The following is an 8,258-nucleotide window of genomic DNA, read 5'->3' on the forward strand; positions in this document are numbered from 1 at the left end:
CCCCTTCCGAAGAGCGGTGCCGTCCGGGCACGCTGAGTTCTTCGCTGCTGTAACCTGAGCGCGCCGGCATATTCAATACTCGCTCGGAGATGGCCTTCTGCAGAAACCCTTAAGCCCTCGTGCTTGGCAGCTCTCCATCTGCTTCCTGCCCCGTGACTCTCCCAAGCTGTTTGTGGCTGGGATGCGTCGGCTCGGTGGTGCTTTGTGACGCCGGACGGCATCCCTGTCAACCTGGGCTCCTGCATGAAGGCCTTTAGCAGGGTCGTGGCAGGTGACGGGAATACCCAGGGCGTAGTTCCCATGCTAGGTTGTTCTGTCTGGATCCCCGCCGTCTTTGCAGGCAGTGAGGATTGCTTTGTATAGGAAGATGAAAGCCTTGAGGGCTGTGGCAGGAAGATGGATCGCATACCACACAATGCTGATGGTTGACCTCCTCCTCAAGAGCCTCCAGCCCAAGTCCCTGCTCCCTCCAGGGTTAGCAATGCATCTTGACCCATCCTGCAGCTGCAGGGGGAAGGATGGAGCTAGAGGAAGCGTGAATGCTTCCCCTCGACAGCGTGTGGGCAGTCTAATTTTCTTCTGCTCAGTGTACCTCTGATGCTGCACATGCACCCCTCTGCCCCCACGGGCATCTTAAACCAAGCTCTTCCTCTTGTGAATTAAGAGACTTTCCTTTGGATGGGGACAGGGGCAGCTTATTCCAGGACAGCCGGGAGCAAAGGGAGCGTTTTTTGCATCTTTCTTTGGTGCAGCTAAGTTGACTAGAATCAGACTCTGCCAGCTCCAGGACGTCCCCATGCTTTTCTGGTGGTCCACTGCCAAGCAAGGCATCCCTGTCAACCTGGGATCGTGCGTGAAGGCCTTAAGGAGGGTCATGGCAGGAACGGGAATGCCCAAGGCATGGTTCCCATGCTGGAGAGGATGTTTTCCGACACGTATATTCCACAATAAACTTGCTCAGAGAAGAGGTCGGGCCCCTGGCACGTTTTGAAGCTCCTCAGGTGCTTTTCTAGGGCCAGAGGTGTGAATTATGCACGCGGTTAGGTGTGTGGCTACCGTATGGTCCCAGCACTGCCTGCCTGCCTCACGTCCTGCTTGCATCCTGGCTAACATCGTGTTTTAACCCGGGACAGGGGCAGTCGTCTTTGTTGCCTGTTCGTGCAGCGCTGGAGCAGGGTTGCCTGGTCATGTGTCTCCTGCCTCAGTTTCCCCGTCTCAGCTCCTGGGAGAATGCACATGGGCTCACATGGATTTGAGGTCTGGTTTCTTTACCTCCACTCAAATGCATTTCCTTCCTCCAAACAAAGTAGCCCCTTCCCAAATCGAGGTCGTGCAACACAGTCTAGCCTGTTTTAGCCGTCATGTCAGCACCTGTTTCCTCCAGGTATCTCCCATCAGGCCTTCTACCTGGACCCTTCCCATCTCCAGTGGCTTCTTCTTGCAGAAAGCGTCCTCTCTGGGTTGTCGTCGTGATGTTTGGGTGCATCCTCACCGCCACTCGAGTAGGGGGCATCTCAACCCACCCTGCCGCCGCAGGGGGAAAGACAGAGCTAGAGAAAGTAGGGTACAGGGGCAGAGTTTTATGGCTCAAGATAATCAGACTCTTAAGCTCCCAGGACCGTGGTTTTAATTGCTTGTTGAGCTTTCTAGCTGTTATAATATGGTAGGCTTATGCCAGGGATGGAGTCAACTTCCCAGTCATCCTCCCCAGAACATCCCCCTGCCTTACAGATCCTTCTTCGTCTCCCTTTTCTCCTCCGCACCATTACCCGGTGTTGCTGTGTGCTGATAAATAGCAGCCATCTCCCCCTGCAGAGGTGGCTGCGTTCCCCATGGCACAGGATGCGGATTCTGCGCGTGAGCCTTCAGGATGGGAATCGCTCATAAATGCCCGGCGATGTTGTTGCCATTGCTGCGAAAGCCAGCTCGATTATGGCTGGATTTCAGCTCACTGGAGGCATGGAGGAGAAAGTGAACTTCTTCTGCATTTGTCTCATTTGCAGGAGTGTGATGCTCTGAGCGAGCTGGCGTGAGCATTATCCATGTCAACCGAAACACGTGGGCGTGTGAGGTTGGATTATGCCAGCGATGCTAAATTCTTAAATTGCAGTATTACCGCAGCCGACATGTACCTTCTTGCCTCAAACCTTATTTAAGTATCAGGGCTGTTGAGTTTTTCATCATCTACCTGTCTTCCAAGAGCACTGTCCTCTTGGGGCAAGGTAATGTGGGCTGTATGTGAAGATGCAATGCGTTTGCCACCCCCTAGAAATGTCAGACTCTGCGAGGAAGTCTTTAACCAGTGGCATTGTATTTTAACATGTTTCCAAGCAAAGGAGAGGGCACCTCGTAAGCTAGTTTTCAACCTGATCAAGTGTAACAGGTTTAAATGCCATGTCGATGTTTTGAGCTACAGTTGAATCAATAGGGCCTCCTTTTCCCTATTAAGGCACTTCCCAAATCTTATGGCAGGAGGATGTCAGACCTCATTGCTGTTTTAAGATGGGGTCGTAGCACTGAGCACTCCTGACCAGCAACAGACAGGAGATCATCTTCATCTTTCTTAGTGATACATTAGTGGGCGCATCTACACGTTCACTAATGCACTTTAGGTACTGTGCATTAAATCTAGTACCGCCATTGTGAAGTACTAGGAAAATGCACATTAGTCTATTTTAATGAGCATTAACTAAAGACCACGGGGGGGTTTTGTGACGTTTTAATGTGCATTAAAATAGGCTAATGCACATTAAAGCGCCTATGTAGACGCGCCCAATGAAAAGGAGTCTCTGAGAACAGGGGGCCAAATGTTTGTTAGGTGCTATGGACAAGCAATAGCGTTCACGGTAACAGCAAGAAGCTGTTCCAACAAATATCGTTTCCTCTTTGGATCAGCTACAATGGGCCCTGAGTTGCTTTAAAATAATTTTGCTCCATTCTGCATGTTTCAGGTAAAAATTATCCCTATTCGCATTGCTTCTCCACTCTAATCTGCTTTGAAGCTGGCATTGCTTTGATACATCTGAAAGGAAAAGGGCTTTTTCCTTCCCAGCGGATTAAGTTTGTCTAAGCAATTCAGTGTGAACTGTTGGGTATGAGGCAGAAACCTGTAGGCTAAATTACCCAGCTGCTATAAGTTTTGTCCAGTGTGGGATGAATTTCAGGATAGTATATTAGTTTTCGTTTAATCTGATTATTCTGAGCCGAAGTTCCCGGAGGTCTGCAGGTTAATGTCAGTCAAAGCAGGCTTTCAGAGTTTCTATTTCCACTCCACTTTTCCCACAAAGACTATTCTTTTTCATTAGAGTGAATTTTATTTTTTTAATGGAAAAATGAACCTCTCCCCCCAGAGGACACTGCTTTATCCTGCTCTCCCTTGCTGTGTGCAGCCCATGCCCTGTCTAAGGGCGCAGTGAAGCTCAGGCCACAGCCAGCGTCTGCTAAACATGGGATTGGCAACGGGTTTCTACACCCCCCCTCCCCACAAGCCATTACCCTCATCCTACAGGCTTTTGTGTCCAACAGAAAGGGAGTGGGGAATATACAGGACTAAAAATATGGGTGCCAGTTTTCTTTTCCATTAGCGGTGCTTTTTGACTCCCTTGCAATTCTTGAATCCTCTGCCAGAGGCGACACGCTCAGGCTGCCTTGAACCTCTGGACTTTCTCAGCACAAAACTCTTGGTGAATAACGCAGAGCTTATTGGCCTCGAAAGCATATTGCTGGGGAGCTTATTCGCCCCGTCACACTGACTCTCCAGCTTGTTTCTACCTTCTCCTCTTTCCCTCGCTCACGCGATCCTGTGTACAGCGCTCTTCCCTGCCATGGGATGAGTCTTCACACACCCGAGGAGCTGAGGACAATGCTAATGGGACAGTCTTCTCCTAAAAACTTTTTGTGTGATGCTTCCGAGCAAGTTGTCACTTTTGCCGTTCTGGGACCTGACTCCAAGCCCACCAAAGTCAATGGCCCTGGTTTCCTGCAGGCTGTTCAGGCTGGACATTTGAGCCCCCGAAGCTCCTGAAACGGCACCTGCAACCCAATGGAGCGGTCTTTGCACGCCCCATCTCCCCCGGAGCAGCGGTGGCCGGCAGCGGGGACAAAGCCGTGGCAGAAGACCGCCCGGTTCTGCAGTTGCCCCTTCTCCCCCGATGGTTTAGTGCCGGAGCTGGTCTCTGGGGTGCTCCAGCCTTGCTTCGTTCCTCATCAGCATGTTGCTGGAGTGAAATGACGTCAGTAGTTTCATGTTTCTGCTCAGGTCGCAGATAAAATAACCTCTCCATCTGCCCACCCCAGCTCACTCCCAGTGCTCTGTGCAAGGCTGCCGTCGCCTGACGGTCGTACCTTCACTTCTGGCCTCTTTGCGCAGTCCTTCGGGACTGCTCCGTTACCCCCCGGCAGTTCCAGCCCTCCAGGAAATCAGCATCCGTCCCCACTCCTTAGCAAGAGCATGCAGCATATTTCTTCTGTGCAGAGCTGTGCCACGCAGCTTGGATAAAATTCCAGAGCAGGGTGGAGTTTGGACCACCTCTCCTTAAAAATAGCAATGGCATTAGGGCAAAAAGGCGCTCCATGAGGCCTTTAAATGGCAGAGTTTTCGATGCACTGATGAAAAGGGCCTGATTAACAGCCCTGGAGAGAGACTTGGGCACCCCACAATGGTACAAACCTCTACCAACGCAGTTCAACCCCGACGTTTGGTGGTTTGAGGGTTGTCCTCGCTCCTTAAGGATGGAGGGTCACCATGGAAAGGCTGCTGAGATTTCCTGCAAGCGGGGCCAGCCTGCAGTGCACAGGGCCCTGCCGCATCTCTCCTTGGTTCCTTGGCCTTTATGGGAAGCTTTTGTTGCTGCACTTGAAAAACCAAATGTTTGGCTTTTCCTTCAGCCCCTGCTACACCAGGAGGAGCAAGGAGAGTCCTGCTCCGGCAGCATTGCCAGGCTCGCCTCGGCAAGGGTTGAAGCTTTCGTACGGTGAGCACGTGAATTGTGCATGTGGCTGCAGGTGAAGCTTCCCGAGCTACCCAAGAGGTGTGCAAGGCTTGGTCAGCCTGCCTGGGCCAGGGTCATTGCAATCTGTGAACCGGCTAGGAAAGGAATTTGATTTTCCATGTAAACTGGTAAAAAAAAACCAAACCCCGAAACAACAGGCTTGGATTCAGGAAGTGAGGTCCTCGCCCTATTGAAGTCAATGGGTTGCATTACAGACACTTTTTGCCGTTGACTTCAAGAAAGCCATGATGTTACCCTTTGTGCCTCAGTCTTCCCTTCTGTGAAATGGGGTTAATGCTGGCATCCATCAGAAGGCCACTATGAAAATGGCTTAATTAAGGACTGTTAATTGCTCCGGTGTCCTGGTGATGGAACCATGCAGCTACTTAGACTGGTGAGCTACAACCCGCTACCCGCTTCCCTTACCACGGACACATTCTTCTTTTTCCATTTCAGATGAAATCCCTCAGTATATCTGCAGCTGGTAGCATCAGTGGCATCCCTTTCTTCCCCAGGGAGTACCCTGACTCCTGGTGGCCTGAGGCAAACTTGTAGTATCGGACCCCCTTCACCAAAAATAATGATGATAATAATCCAAAAATGGCCCCGTTTATGTCCAGGTGACCGCCCAGTTCGCCCATGCCTGTGTCTGGCCCCTGCTTTGTGTTCACTGCGTTGGTGGGATTTTGTCGTGCCGTTTGCATTACTTAAATGCAGATTCCCCCCTGTCTCCCACCCCTCCGAGTATAGCTCACAAGACTGTTTCCTTCCCGGTAGCTGCGGGTGGGTCTGATTGCATGTTTCTGGGGCTTTGCCTTGTGCATAAATGTTGCTGAAACAATTACACTAAAATCACACCACCTGCAAGCAGTTAGTTAGAATAATAAATAAGTGATAGATTATCAAATAAAGTGCTCACTTCAGATGAGGTCATTATGGCACCGTGTCGTGGGTCTCCGAGGGATTGGAGGCTGCTTTCCTGCTGCCGATCCGCTAAATGGCTCTTGTATCAGTCAATGAAAAAGTTGTAGAGATTAAAGAATCAATTAGGCATTAGCTAAAGGGCAAAAGCATAACCCAAACATGCTGATAAAATCCAATAGGTCATTATGGAATGGGTCCTATTTCATTTTACCTTAAAAAGCAATAATTGCTCGTTATAAAGCATGAAGTGACCTGGACTTGATACTTTGCCGATTTTGTGGAGAGCTGGGTCTAAATGTTAGCATTCTGCTGATGAAAATAGATAGATCCTGTGTGTTTTAGGGCTTGGTTTTCATTATTATTTAGGTCCGTTTTTTTCTCTTTACACAGTCTTGACTTCCTGAGCAAAGAAAGACAGCAGAATCTGATTCATAAAAGGCCAGTGCATTTAATTACTTGTCATGGCATCACTCAGTGACCCACGCAGTGCCTGGCATACCCCGTTGGGTAGGTGCTGTACATACTCATAGGAAGATGCGGTTACCACCCAGAGAAGGAAGTGAAGTATAAGAAAAGTGATGGGGGGAAGAGAAAGGCAACCACTCATTGGTTTTAGGAACTGAACCCCATTTTCCCTATTCTGCTACATCCTTCTGGTGTGACCTTGGTTGTGTCACTTAAGCCCCAGATACTGGAAGGTATCTCGGTACCTAACTGCTGAATGCTAAAACTTAGGCAGCTAATTGCTTACAAGGGTCTGGCCGTGGTCTCTCTGGGCTTCAATTCCCCATCTCACTTCTTTGTTCCCAGCATTTGTCCATCTGGTCTCTATAGGCCAGTAGCTCTCCAAGGCAGGGACTGAGTCTCGCGAGGTCTCTAAACAGAAGAGAGTCCCCAGTAGAGGGCATGTAGTGGAAATAATTAAGTATAATATGCTAATTGCTATGTGGGTTTGCAAAATGATTACAGAGCCCATTCACAGGAGCACGGGACTGGGAGGGGTTTCAGAGTTTCAAGTCTAGTCCTCAGTGCTGGAAATCAACTGCTGGGTCAAAGGATCTCCAGGCTTGTCTGATCTGACCCCCCTTCTGCCACCACAACCATGGACACCCCTGGGTGTGCTACGGGCAAGAAGCAGCGGAGGAAGGGATGACAACCCTACATGATGGGTGAGTGCCAGCATGCTCCCTCTGGCCCCTGGGCCCATCTTCACCACCTAGTTCCCTACAGGCATCACTCAGAGAAAGGACTTGGAGTAGAAGGCTGTGGCTTTATGGGTCCGCTCAAGGAGACCTTTCCACATAGGGTTCAGATCAGAGGAGACATAGCCCTCGCCATGAGCACCTGGACAGTGCAGACATGACAGAGGCAGGTTGCAAGGCACAGGTGAAAGAGGCATCTAGCTCCTCCGTCCCCAGCGGTGGGTGCAAGCTCGCTCTTTCGCTCTGCCTCAGCCTCAGGCATGAGATGGGAAGGGCCCAAGATAAGACAGAAAAGAATAGGACCATGCTGCCATGTCATAACCAGAGAGCCTGGTTTTCTCTGATTTAAAAAAATATCCGATTTTTGGTTTAAAAGAAGTAACCCAAAATCCACATTTTTTCATGACTGAGACGAAACACCGGTATATATAGATATCTATATATTAGTATATACCAGGGGCAGGCAATTATTTTGGATGGAGTGCTGCTTACTGAGTTTTGGCAAGCCATCAAGGGCCACATGACGGGCAGTCAGGGGCAGCTAAATATTCATTTCCTACATTTTTGGGGGGTGCCACAGGCTGGATAGAATAGCCTGGTGGGCCACATCTAGCCCTCAGTCCATATTTTGCCCACCCCTGGTATATACTATATAATAATATATAGATACATATATGTATATGTGTCTGTATTTGTATGTGTGTGTGTGTGTATATACCTGACACTTGAACCACTCCTCCCTTAAGATCACTGCAGAGCTACAAAAATAGATAGATAGATAGTGGTGTTTCATTTTAATCATGGAAAAATGTGGATTTTGTTACTCTCTTAAACCAAAAATTGGGGATTTTTTTTTTTATCAGAGAAAACCAGGATCCCTGGTCATCACAAAAGGACCAGGCACCCCAGGTCACGCCTGCGTTGGCACTAGCAAAGGAGCATGTACGTTCATGGGCATGTATCTCAGCATCTGTGATTCGTGCACACCAGCACATGCCTGAGACTTGCAGGAGAGCTGGGCAGAGGATGCCTTTTCCCCAGGATTTCAAAGCCCGGTCACACCCTGACTGTTCTGTACATGGGGAAAAGCCAGCAAACAAGGCATAAACAGTCATCCACGAACAGCCAAAAGTCTGCCTGC

This window comes from Crocodylus siamensis, chromosome 12 (genome assembly GCF_052110815.1).
Source record: "Crocodylus siamensis isolate JL-2025a chromosome 12, ASM5211081v1, whole genome shotgun sequence".
NCBI classification, from domain to species: Eukaryota; Metazoa; Chordata; order Crocodylia; family Crocodylidae; genus Crocodylus; species Crocodylus siamensis.